Below are 11,708 nucleotides of genomic sequence, written 5' to 3'. Positions count from 1 at the left end.
TTTGGCTAGCTGAATTCAGTTTTATTATACATATATCTTATAAATGCCTTTGTTCGGCTAGCTGAAGGATTCATGTCGTCACAAAGTCTTTAACTTGACAACCACAGTGGAGCAAACACTGAATTACCAAGTACCCGATCAATGTCTGGTTTGAATATAATCTATTCATAAAGCCAGGGCTTTCGAGTTTCCTCTATAACCAATTGATTTAGCGGAATAACTCAGCTTTATTGTATACATACATATATATATTTATATATTTCTGGGTATATGGATTCCATTTCTTAAGCTCGCTGAGGAAAACCTATTATAGTCCCAATGTTTGTTGATGGTCAGAAAATATCAACGTTAGAGTTCAATTTCCAAGCAACTGACCAAAACTAGATTCATATACTTGACCATTCCATCTGGGAAGATCATGATCATCATTGAAAATCATTAATAGAAGTAGTAACCAATTAGTTTTGCAATCTCATGTACTAGTTGCCCCATTTTGTCTGCTCCCAACACTTACCTGAATGCCAAAACTTTCGATGGAATCTTATGAGAAGAGAAAATTAGCTAGGTCCCTGCAAGAGAAGGGTATGTATTCTAGTACATTTTTAGATTAGGATCAAGGGGTCCTTGTTTTGAATGGATTCAATCTTGTTATTTGTAAAAGCTTTACAACCTCAATTATTAAATAGCTTTTAATTAAGATGATATTCAAAGAATTTCAAGATTAAATTTTGTTCATTATTCATTTCCTAAGAATGAAGCATTTTATTGAAAATGTTCAAAAGTCAAGTGATTTAAAAACATTTAAACATAGATAGAAAAACAAATTCAAACAAGATGTCATGCATGATAATGCAACAAAATCTCTTGATAAATGCCCTAGCCGACTCCCGATCAGAATGCCCTATCACATATTGACTGTCAATGTCCCAGAATCAATCAGATCTTGGACCTTGCACTTCAATGTCCTACAATTCTCAGTGGTATGCCCCGAGCTCCCGATGTGATAGTTGCATATGGCATTTATCATGGCCTTCAGGATTTGAGGCCTCTCTTGGTTTGGATTGAACTGGAGTCACAAGGTTCTTCTCAACTAGCGTTAGGAGCAATTCCTCATATGTCATTGGGATTGGATTGATGCGAGTATTTTCACAGAACGCCTTATGAGGCTTGGTCCCCAGACTATCTAGATAAGATCCCTCAATGTTAATCTCAGCTATTTCCTCATTGTCGGTATGGCCATTGTCTCCTATCTGGCCATTCTTGACTGCTTTTTCGATCATTTCTCCATACATGACAATGTCAAAGAAACTCTTTGTGGTAGCTCCAACCATGTAGTTGATATATGGAGATTTCAACGTATCGATAAATAGAGCGATGAACTCTATTTCAGTTATCGATAGATGCACTTGAGATGCGACATCCCTCTATCATTGTGCGTACTGTCGAAAGCTCTCATCATTCCTCATCTCCATATTTTAAAGTGTTGTTTGATCGGGGGAAATATCAGTTATGTGTTTGTATTGGCACAGAAAGACACTAGCCAAATCCTTCCAAGAGAGAATTTAGGTACGACTCAATTGGTTAAACCACCTAGAAGCGACTCCAATCAAACTATCTTGGAAGTAGTGGATTAACATATGATCATTGCTGGTGTACCCATTCATCATTCGAATGAACATTGTGAGATGAGCACTAGGACAACTGGTTCCATTGTACTTCTCAAAGTCAGACATCTTAAATTTAGGTGGAAGCACCAAGTTGGGAACTAAGACTAGTTCTGTTGCATCCATTTCGTTGTGAGAGATCTGTCATCTCATTCCCTGAAATGTCTATCTACACCACTTTTTCAACTTCTTCGGGATCTCATTGTTGGCTCTTCTCATCTTATCATAATTTGGCATGTTGTGACCAATAAATTTACCCCTGGTATATAACACAGTGGCTTGAGTTTTAGTGGAAGAAAAGCCTACTTGGTGGCTTGGAAGCTTGTCAGGCGAAATGCATATCGGTGAATTTGATCAACCATGTTTTTTTGGTTTTGCAAGATACGATCCATGGTGGCCTTTTGCGCATGCTCCATTTTAGCTTCCCGTTCTGCTTGCATCTTTTGCACACTCTATTCCAGTTTCTTCTTCAGCTTCTCAAATTTGGCTTCCATTCTCAATACTGTGTGAATGAAGTTGCACAGTTAGAAGCACTTCCTCATATTCTTCACGAGATAAACCCATGATTCCATGATTAATTCATGTAAACAATGCTTCAATGAATACCATGCAGAATGTGAATATGCAAATGCAAATACAAAAATGTGAAAATGTTTAAATAAATGCAATGCAGAATGCAAATGCAAAAGATATAGATTTCCAAAAGTAATCATTCTGAGAAAGAGTTCCATTCATCCAAAAGAATTTTCATCTTTACAAGAGAGATCCATAGACGGATGCGGCTTGTGATACGTAATCCCCAGGTAAACTGCCAATCCTGGACCGTCGAATTGTGTTCTTTCTTGTTATAAAAACTTTTTTCTATTTTAATTTTCACTGTTCTACTATGATGAATACTTGGTTAATCAACAACTTTCTTTTATTTATGACGATCATTCAATGCCGGACAATAATAAAAAACAAACATAGAAAATGTGTCAGTAAAAAAATATCAAGCAGATATTATATAAACAATCAAACATAGAAAATGTGTTAGTATAAAAGAACTCGAATATCAAGAAAATATCAGGAAAATAAAATAATATAGGTAAATTGAAGAGATTTAGAGTCGTTTCTCCTTTGTGTATACTTAATTTGGGTACCTACTGATGGGCAGAGGTTCGACATGAATTTTTTATCGGGGTGGATTACTAGGGATCACTATACGCTGTATTGGGTTTTAAGAAAAATGGTACTCAAATTGTCCATGTTGGTGCCTCCTTAGGCTGCCAAACCCTCAATCCTTACCCATTACAGGCTCATGCAGATCGAGTTCAATTCGAGAGGATACATTCTCTTATGTCAGTGTGGAGAATAATTTATCTCACGTAGACATAAGGTATATGAACCCCAAAGGTTACTAGCTAAAACCCATACGGAGAAACAAATTATCTCACGTAGGCTAAGCCTTCACCTCAACTTAAAAATGACAAAGCTCGTAAGTGAGCTTATGATATGTAAATGTATGTTTTGTATGTGAGGAGAAACTCACAAACTGTTAAAAATACGATAAAAGACAAAAAATTTACAAGCTAAAAACATGTTCAATTCTGAAGACCAATAAGATCAAAAGTCAATTGGTTAAAAATAAAATAATGTATGATATGTTGAATTTTAAAATAAATAAAGGGATCATCAATTAAATACAATTTAAATTTGTAATTCCCAAAAATAAAAACAATGTATAACCGTTTATGGCCTGACTCTCGAGGTCCCCAGTGGAGTTGCCAAGTTACAATAACATTTCCGCGACGGACCCGATAGACTTAAAATATTTAGTTTCGGGAAAAGTGATGAAATAAGATTTTGAAAATAATTTAATTTTGGAGTCGCCACCAACCATTAAGTTTGGTAGGTTGGAAACCTTAAACAAAAAAAAAGACGGTACGTGTTTTACCAAAGATTCATTTTTAAGGGTTCGAAAGTCGGTTATGTGTGGGGAAGGGTTTACACCCCCAGAACGCCCAAATTTTGGTACCAAAACGATTATATGTTGTTTAAATATTGGGAATTACAAACTCGAAAATATATTTAAATTACGATCCTACTAATAATTCGAATTTATTCAAAAAATGTTAATTTTCTGATTGCAAATGTCTTTTTGTGTGAACAATCTTCGGGAAAAGCACTTCCTTTGTAGTTAGGAGACTTTCCCAAAGATTCCCCTCACAAAAACATTATTTCGCAATTTTTGTAAAAATAAAATATCATAAAATAAAACAAAATAAAAGTGAAAAATAAAACAAAATAAAAGAGAAAAATAATCAGAATAAATAAACGTGGAACGAATAAAAATATCGAATATAATATTTGTGTGGAAAATCCTCGGAAAGACATCTTCCCTTTAGTTGGGAGAAGTCTTCATAGATTTTCATCACAATTAAATTTCCATTTACATACATACATGAAATGATAGCGATCAATAAAACAAAGTTACAAATTTGGAATAACATACACATTTACAAACATAATAAATTAAAATACAAATGAAATTAGACATGCTTAATAAAATAAAGGACTAAATAGTAATAACAAAAATTTATAGGACTAAAACAACAAAAACAGAAACTTAAATGAGTAAAATAATAAAAATAGAAAGTTAAAGGACAACAATAGAAAATACATAAATTTAAAGGACTAAAATCATAAAAACAAAATCTTAAAGAGCTAAACAGTAATTATAAAATAAACAGAGCCAAAAACATAAATATTAAATAAAACATGTACTAAAAATAAAAATAACCCATAGATAATTTAAAGGACTGAAATGAAATAAATAGAAAGATAAAGGGCTAAACAATAATTAAACCAAAATGTTAAACAGTGACTAAAATAAAGCATTTATAAATGTGATCGCCAAATTCGAAAGTTAACAAACATTGCATAATAAATATACTAGTAACTTAAATGTAAACGTTGGAAAAGTAAAGGTTTGAAACAAAATAGTACAAAGTTACATTAATGGTTAAAATAAACATTTACAAACGATGAGGGACCTCAATAGTAATTATCCCTTAATAATTAAAATGACACATGTGAGATTACAAAAGATACAAGGATTAAATATGAAATTATCCCTTTACATTGAAACACATTCGTGTAAGATTACAAAATAACTAGGAATAATATTGATATTATCCCTTAAAATTTTAAAACACGGGGAAACTATTAGTAGACGAGGGATTGAAACTGATAATATCCCTTTTCCCCAAAAACACGCATCACCATCCCCTCGAAACGACGTCGTTCGGAAGTGGTTATATACCATGTTTAGGGTTCTAAAACCCTAATCCCTCATTTCAACCTTCTCAACCTCTTCTCACATAAAACACAAGGGAGAGAGTTCCTTCGAACTCTCCCCAGCCTCTGCCACAACACCCACTCCGACTATCGTGGATTGGCATCGATCGGAGAGCAAACCGGTCCCAAACGATCCTACTTCTTACCCTCAAACTAAAACCCACCCCTAAATCACCTAAATCTCAACCTCCCAACTCTAGATCTAAAAAAAATCCAGAGGTTACCTTTGAACTTAGGTTACCTTTGAACTTCGGTGACCTAGGTTCGGTGATGATCTTGGTGATGACTTCTCAATAGGTAACCTTTCGATTCCCCTCTCTTTTTCTTTTTTAAATTTTGTTTTCTTTTTATCGATTCTTGAGGGTTTTCCTCTCTCTATTTTTTTACTCTAACCCTCTGTGTATTTTTTCAAACCCCGAATGATTCAACCTTTCCTCTGAAAACCACCTGTTTTTATTTGAAAACCCGAATGCCTCCTCTTTCCTCTGAATACCTCGTTTTTATCTTCCCTCTAATTTGGTAGTGACTTGTGATAGATTTGAAGGCTAAGATAGGGTAAATGATACCTAGGACATAGGATAAGATTTGAGGAATTCATTCGAATTTTTTCCTTATTTTATGTCTATATTTTACTGTTTGAGGGCTTTCGGTCACTGTTTGGTGCAGGTTTAAAAACGACGGCGTCTCGGTGGCTCGACGATGGCTCACGCGGTGAGGGGAGTCCGGCTTGAGCAACGGCTGGGAACTGAGGAGTTGACGGCGTTATTTGGTTGGGTCGGGTCCCCTCCGGGTCAGGTTGGATCGGGCCTGGATCAACAGCTTGTAATTATTTGGGACTGTCAGGTTATTGGGCTGGTATGCTGGGCCTCAGGTTTGGGTTCTAGTTGGGTTGGCAGCTTGTTGGGCCTCAACTGTAATATGATTTTAGTGTGATTGGTGGGCTTCGTTTTAGGCCTGCAAAAGTTTGTAATAATAAATAATAATAATAATAATAATAATAATAATAATAATAATAATAATAATAATAATAATAATAATAATATATTATTATTATTATTATTATTATTATTAAAATTAAAAAAAAGAAGACCCGGACAAAAACGGGTATCTACACTTGCGTAACACGAAACTGAGGTTTCTAAAGAAATCCATCTCAACCACTATAGTGTCCTTAAAAAAGCCAAAGTTTTCACTGTCTAAGACAAACTTATCCTCAATGTCATTCGCATGTGAAATATGACTCTTATCTCAAGCCTCTACATTAGAGACAAAATTGTTTGGCGTAGTGAATCTACCATAAAAACAAAGTATATTTTTATACACTATGGGTATGTATTCATTGTCACTTACTAAGACTGATCAATTGATCATATGGCTAAATATAGGCCATAATATCATTAAATATAACACCTTAAATTGGACCCACAAAATATGGTGAGTTTAAGATGCCATATTGTTCCACAAAAATACCATCAAATTTAGAATTTTAAATTTTTATCAAATATGCTTAATACTTTCCCAAAACATCTATACTAAGTAAATCAAAATGTAATGGAGTAAAAATATTTATACAAAATCGAAGCTCCAAATGTGATACAGTGTAAACCAAAGTAATTCAGAAGAATAATAATTGAGTTATAGACTAAATATTAGTAAGGTTTAATGAATACATATACCCACTTAAAAGTCAAGTATTATACTCTAAATAGATGAAGTTAGAGATTCCCCATTGATGATGTTTCTCTAAAGCAAGAAAAAAAAGTCTACTAACTTGAACACTACACATTTATTTTACTATATTTCATACATTTTATAAACTTAAGAGTGCAAAATAAACTTGAGCACATAGATGGAATAAGCATCTTATTTAACTTTTTCATCAAAATTTATCAAGTAATTAATTATGTACAAAGTATTGTTTCAATGGCTTGTTTTATCTCAACAAAACTCATACAATCATAGCTTGTGACAAGTGTCATATTCTCAATTCTAAAATTACTTCTTTAGAGTACGTATAAAATTTGCGAATACCAAGAAAATGAATAATGAATCAAATGAAATTTCCCATGTGCTTAAATAATATGAGATATATGGATAGTCCCTACGTCAAAAATGATCGGTAATCAAATAATCTCAGAGTCTTAAGTTATTTCTGAGTGTCATAAATGGTCGTGAGTCGCATAACAACTTAAGTGTATCTAAGTTATTTCTCGAGCAGAACCAACATTCTTAATTGAAAAACCTTATCACAATAACTTAAGTGTGTGAAATGAAACCACATAGAAAGGAACAACCAAGATTGAAGTCAGTTCAAAATCTTATAACTGATTTAATCTTATTTAGTTTAGGCTATACTATGATCACTTTAAGAATATTGGGCCCTTTTAAGTCTTATATAACAATTACAAAATATTTAGGTGCTTTTTTGAAATATTTATTAACTTAAATAGCATATGGATTGATAAAAATCCCTTTTTATGATCAATTGGATTTAATCTTCATTCGATTGGGTTCAAATATTGTTTAACGAATCTAATCACATTTACTAATTTATCAATCCATTTCTCGTATCAGCACTGGAACATTGTCTCAAAATTCGAGTCATTATATCTCTATCGTATCCAATCAAGATTAGGCGATTAATAAGTTAGATACCAATGATTATACAAAAAAAAGGATTAATTTCAAAAAGTCCAAGGAGTATAGGTACAAGAGCATAATTAAACCATAACATAAATTACTATAATATGTTATGCAATGCTTAAAAAATATATTAAAATTTTTAATACAAGATTGACATTAATTATGGACAATTCCAGTGCAATTGTTAAGCAAATGAATTACCCCGTCTAAAGTTTAAAGTTGTGCTCCGAATGAATAATGGAAACGAAAGTTAAAAGGGATAAAAGCACACAATCTAGAACATTGTAAAAGATAAAATAAATTATTTCCAATGTGCAAAATAAAAACCACATAATTTATTAGACTTCAATAAAGTTGTAGTCGATACATATAATCATTTCAGAGGATTGAAGAAATAGGAAGCTTCCAAATTGCGTGGTTTCGAAAATATATGAGATCTAGAGGAACTTGCTCACATATTTCTTCACCAGTGGGCCTACCAAGGCTCTGTATGCGTTCTCAGTTGGATGATAACTATCCCAAAACACATTCGGAGGCATTCCCACACTTCGATCCAATCATTTGATTGCACAAAACTGCCACCTCTAGGTTCCCTGTCCAACTGCAACCTCTGTTTGCAACTTCAAAACCTGGAATTTCCTAAGGTTTTTACACTAAAAAACTAGAAACATTTGAGATAAAATCGTTCTACTTGTGTTGATCGAAGAAAACAATACCATATTTGGTAGGGTTTTGGAGTATATCAAGCAGTGGATTGTAGGCATCGATATAAACAAATTTGCCGTCCAGGTTTGCTTGAAGGGAATCCACCACGTCATGTAGCTTTTCGTTGAATAATTTAGCTGCAAAGTTGTCATCTTCAGCACATGCCATTACAAGCCCTGCTACTAAACTTCTCTGTGATGGCTAACACCCAATTGGTGGTGCACTAAACACCCCAATCCTTCGAGCTCCAAAACCATGCAATTCCTTTTATTCAAATATTCATCAAAATCAAAACAACAATCCAAGTTTGTAATCATCATGCAAGGATCTGATACATAATTTTATGATAAAGGTAAACTTATAAATTTTTAGGGAATAAACTAATAAAATTTTGGGTACACTGTATATTTAGTCATCCAACTATCACTTTGATTATGTTTTGGCTACTCAACTATTTTTTTGAAAATCATGACTAACATTACGTTTTGGTTTCATTTTATCACCTGCTATTAGAAAATTAACAATGATGTTAATGTGTCACCATAATATAATTTCACGTCAACATTAAAAATGCCACATCAACAATTATGTTAATTTTTTAACGACCAGTGACTAAAATGAAATCAAAATGTAATGTTATTGATGATTTTGAGAAAAATAGTTGGGTGATCAAAACAAAATCAATGCGATAGTTGGGTTATTAAATGCATAATTTATCGTAAAATTTTAGGAGTACATAAACAAATAATCAATAAAAAATACAAATAACATACTAAAAAATACATGAGAGTTTAAAATTTTGGATAAATTATGCATTTAGTATCTAAACTATCAATTTTAGTCCATTTTAGTAGTTAAACTTTCTATTCTTTCGAAACCATACCTAAAGTTTAGTTTCTGTTTCATTTTAGAAAAACTTTAGTTTTTCTTTCATTTTTGTATCCACATTCAAAATTTAACATTAAGTTTTGAAAAGATTGAAAATTTATATACTAAACAAATCAAAGGTGATAGTTTAGGTACTAAACACGTTAAGTTTTTAATGACAGTGTACTAAAATGAAATGAAAACTAAAATGAAATGAAATGAAAGCATGTTAGGTATGATTTTGAAAAAATTGAAAGTTTAGGTACTAAAACGGATCAAAATTGATAGTTTAGGTACTAAACATGTAATTTACCCTAAAATTTTGAATGGAGCACACCGGTCTCCCTCAATGAATGGGTTGCATTGGGTTTCACGAAGAGTTGAGAATAGATATCACCTTAAGAAAGTGGTGTGCGGAGTTAGCCATTAAATCAGTATAAGAAGGAATATCGTATTGGAACTTCCGGACTCAGAGAAGGAAATATGTGTTGGCAATGTCATCGGTGCCTTCTACAATCAGAAACAAACTCTTGCCCAAAATGAAGTTCGTTTCTTCTTCCCCGACACTCCTTTTCAGCTTCAAAAATATTCTCTGAAGTGTTCTAAATGCTCCGATAACGGTATAAAGGACTGGTATTTTCCGATAAAGGTTGAAACACCATTTGGTAAGCGCAAGGGAAAAAAAAGTAATTTAGATTTAAAGAAAGAAATATGTACCACAAGTTTGGAAGTCAAAGGATCATAACCGGCATCGCCGGAAGCAAAGGTTACTCCTGTTTTGAGATCTTGGGGAGTCAGTGTTGGATCCAGATACGCTGGCACTGTTTCTTTGATTCCCAGTTCTTCAGCTGAAAACAATTTCACGAAGGAAATAATAAAGAAGTCGATTAATTTATTGCAAGTAAAAATTAAATTTGGTGTTTTAACTTAATTATGATTGTAGGAATGAGTTATGTTAGAATATTTAAAACTTCGTATAAACTAAATTAAATACGACGTTAATAATTTTAATAATAAATTTTAGGGTAAAGTGCACAACACCCTCTCTCAAGTATAGGGTGTTACTTTGTTGAGTTCTTCAACTATTCAAAGTTACAAAATGGTCACTCGAATATTCATATGTTCCAAACTCATCATTTTGCGAAAAAATTGATAGCAGTCCGAGTTGGACATGAACCTGTTGAGTGACATATGATTTTCATTTGAGATTTTGGGATCTCATTTTATCATATCGTGGTCAGTAGGTTAATGTCCAACTCAAGTTGTTGTCAATTATGTAACAGATAGATCATATGAATAGTCGGATGACCATTTTGTAACTCTGAATAGGTAAGGGACTGAATGAAGCAATGTCCTATAGTGAAGAGACCATTTCGTAGCTTTTAATAGTTGGAGGATTCAATAAAGCAACGCCATGTAGTCAAGACACTATTCATGTACATGTGATAAAATAAATAATTCCAGAGATTAAGAGAACTGATCACCTGCGGATTCTGAGATTGGTATTTCAAAAATAAATAATAGTTTTTTATTTTATTTTAAATAATTTTTATTTAATTATTGTTGAAATTACCATTCAACAACACCATTATAACTAAAACTGGTAATGAAGATTTTTAATATATGTATTTGTGTCGAGTGTCTTTGAGTACTTGTCAGCTGGTGAGAATTTCAGCACTGTAATGTTTTAGGACGATTTTAATTCATGTGAAAGGAAGAAATATAATTTGTATCATTGGATTGAAAAACACTGTTGAAGACGAAATCCAGTAAGATAATACCAAATCATGAGACTAAACAGAGAGAGAACAAGTTAATAAATAACTACTGTCGCAACCGTCTTTCGGTGGTTCTGGAATTGGGCTTCGACTTGAATAAAAACGTTGGAGTCGCCACCGATCATTTAAAAATAATATTAAGGTTGTTCAGACACCATCTTATCTGATATGCGTTTTACCAGAAATATGTTTAATTCGGGAGTCGGTTACAGTCAAGGAAGGATTATCACTCTTGAATGACCCTTTCGGTACTATTTAATTTGTCGGTTGTCGTAATTGCGAAAAATTAAAATTTCAATCGAAATTTAAAAATTCAATTCAAATTGCTTACCTTTGATCGATTGAAATTACTACTGAAAAAGTCAAAAAAATGTTAGATGGTAAAATAAATATTAGATAAATCGAATAGAGAGGGAGAGAAAAAATGAGTAAATAAATTGAGAAAAAAATGTTAAGAAAAGTGAAAAGAAAAAATGAAGAAAATGTTTGGTCTTAAAAATAATAAAATAAAAGAGTGTAAAATTATATACATGTAAAACAATGTTTTAAAAAATAAAAATAAAAACATATTAAAAATAAAAGCAATAAAAATATGATTTTTTAAAGGATCAAATTAAAATAAATCGAAACTTTATGGGTCAAATTGATTATAGGAATGAGCTGCAAGAGAAAAACAGAATATTAGGGGACTTAAAATAGCAAAAATATACAT

General features: G+C 32.4%; 1 pseudogene; it reads right to left on the bottom strand.

Moving 5' to 3' along the window:
• Window positions 1–8,083: 8,083 nt before the first annotated feature.
• LOC120211027 lies at window positions 8,084–10,807 on the bottom strand (annotated as a pseudogene).
• Between the last annotated feature and the right edge of the window lie 901 nt (window positions 10,808–11,708).

Source organism: Hibiscus syriacus, unplaced genomic scaffold, assembly GCF_006381635.1.
Source record: "Hibiscus syriacus cultivar Baekdansim isolate YM2019G1 unplaced genomic scaffold, ASM638163v2 tig00109957_pilon, whole genome shotgun sequence".
NCBI classification, from domain to species: Eukaryota; Viridiplantae; Streptophyta; class Magnoliopsida; order Malvales; family Malvaceae; genus Hibiscus; species Hibiscus syriacus.
Note: the sequence above shows the minus strand (reverse complement) of the source record. Positions and strands in the feature narration are given on the sequence as shown.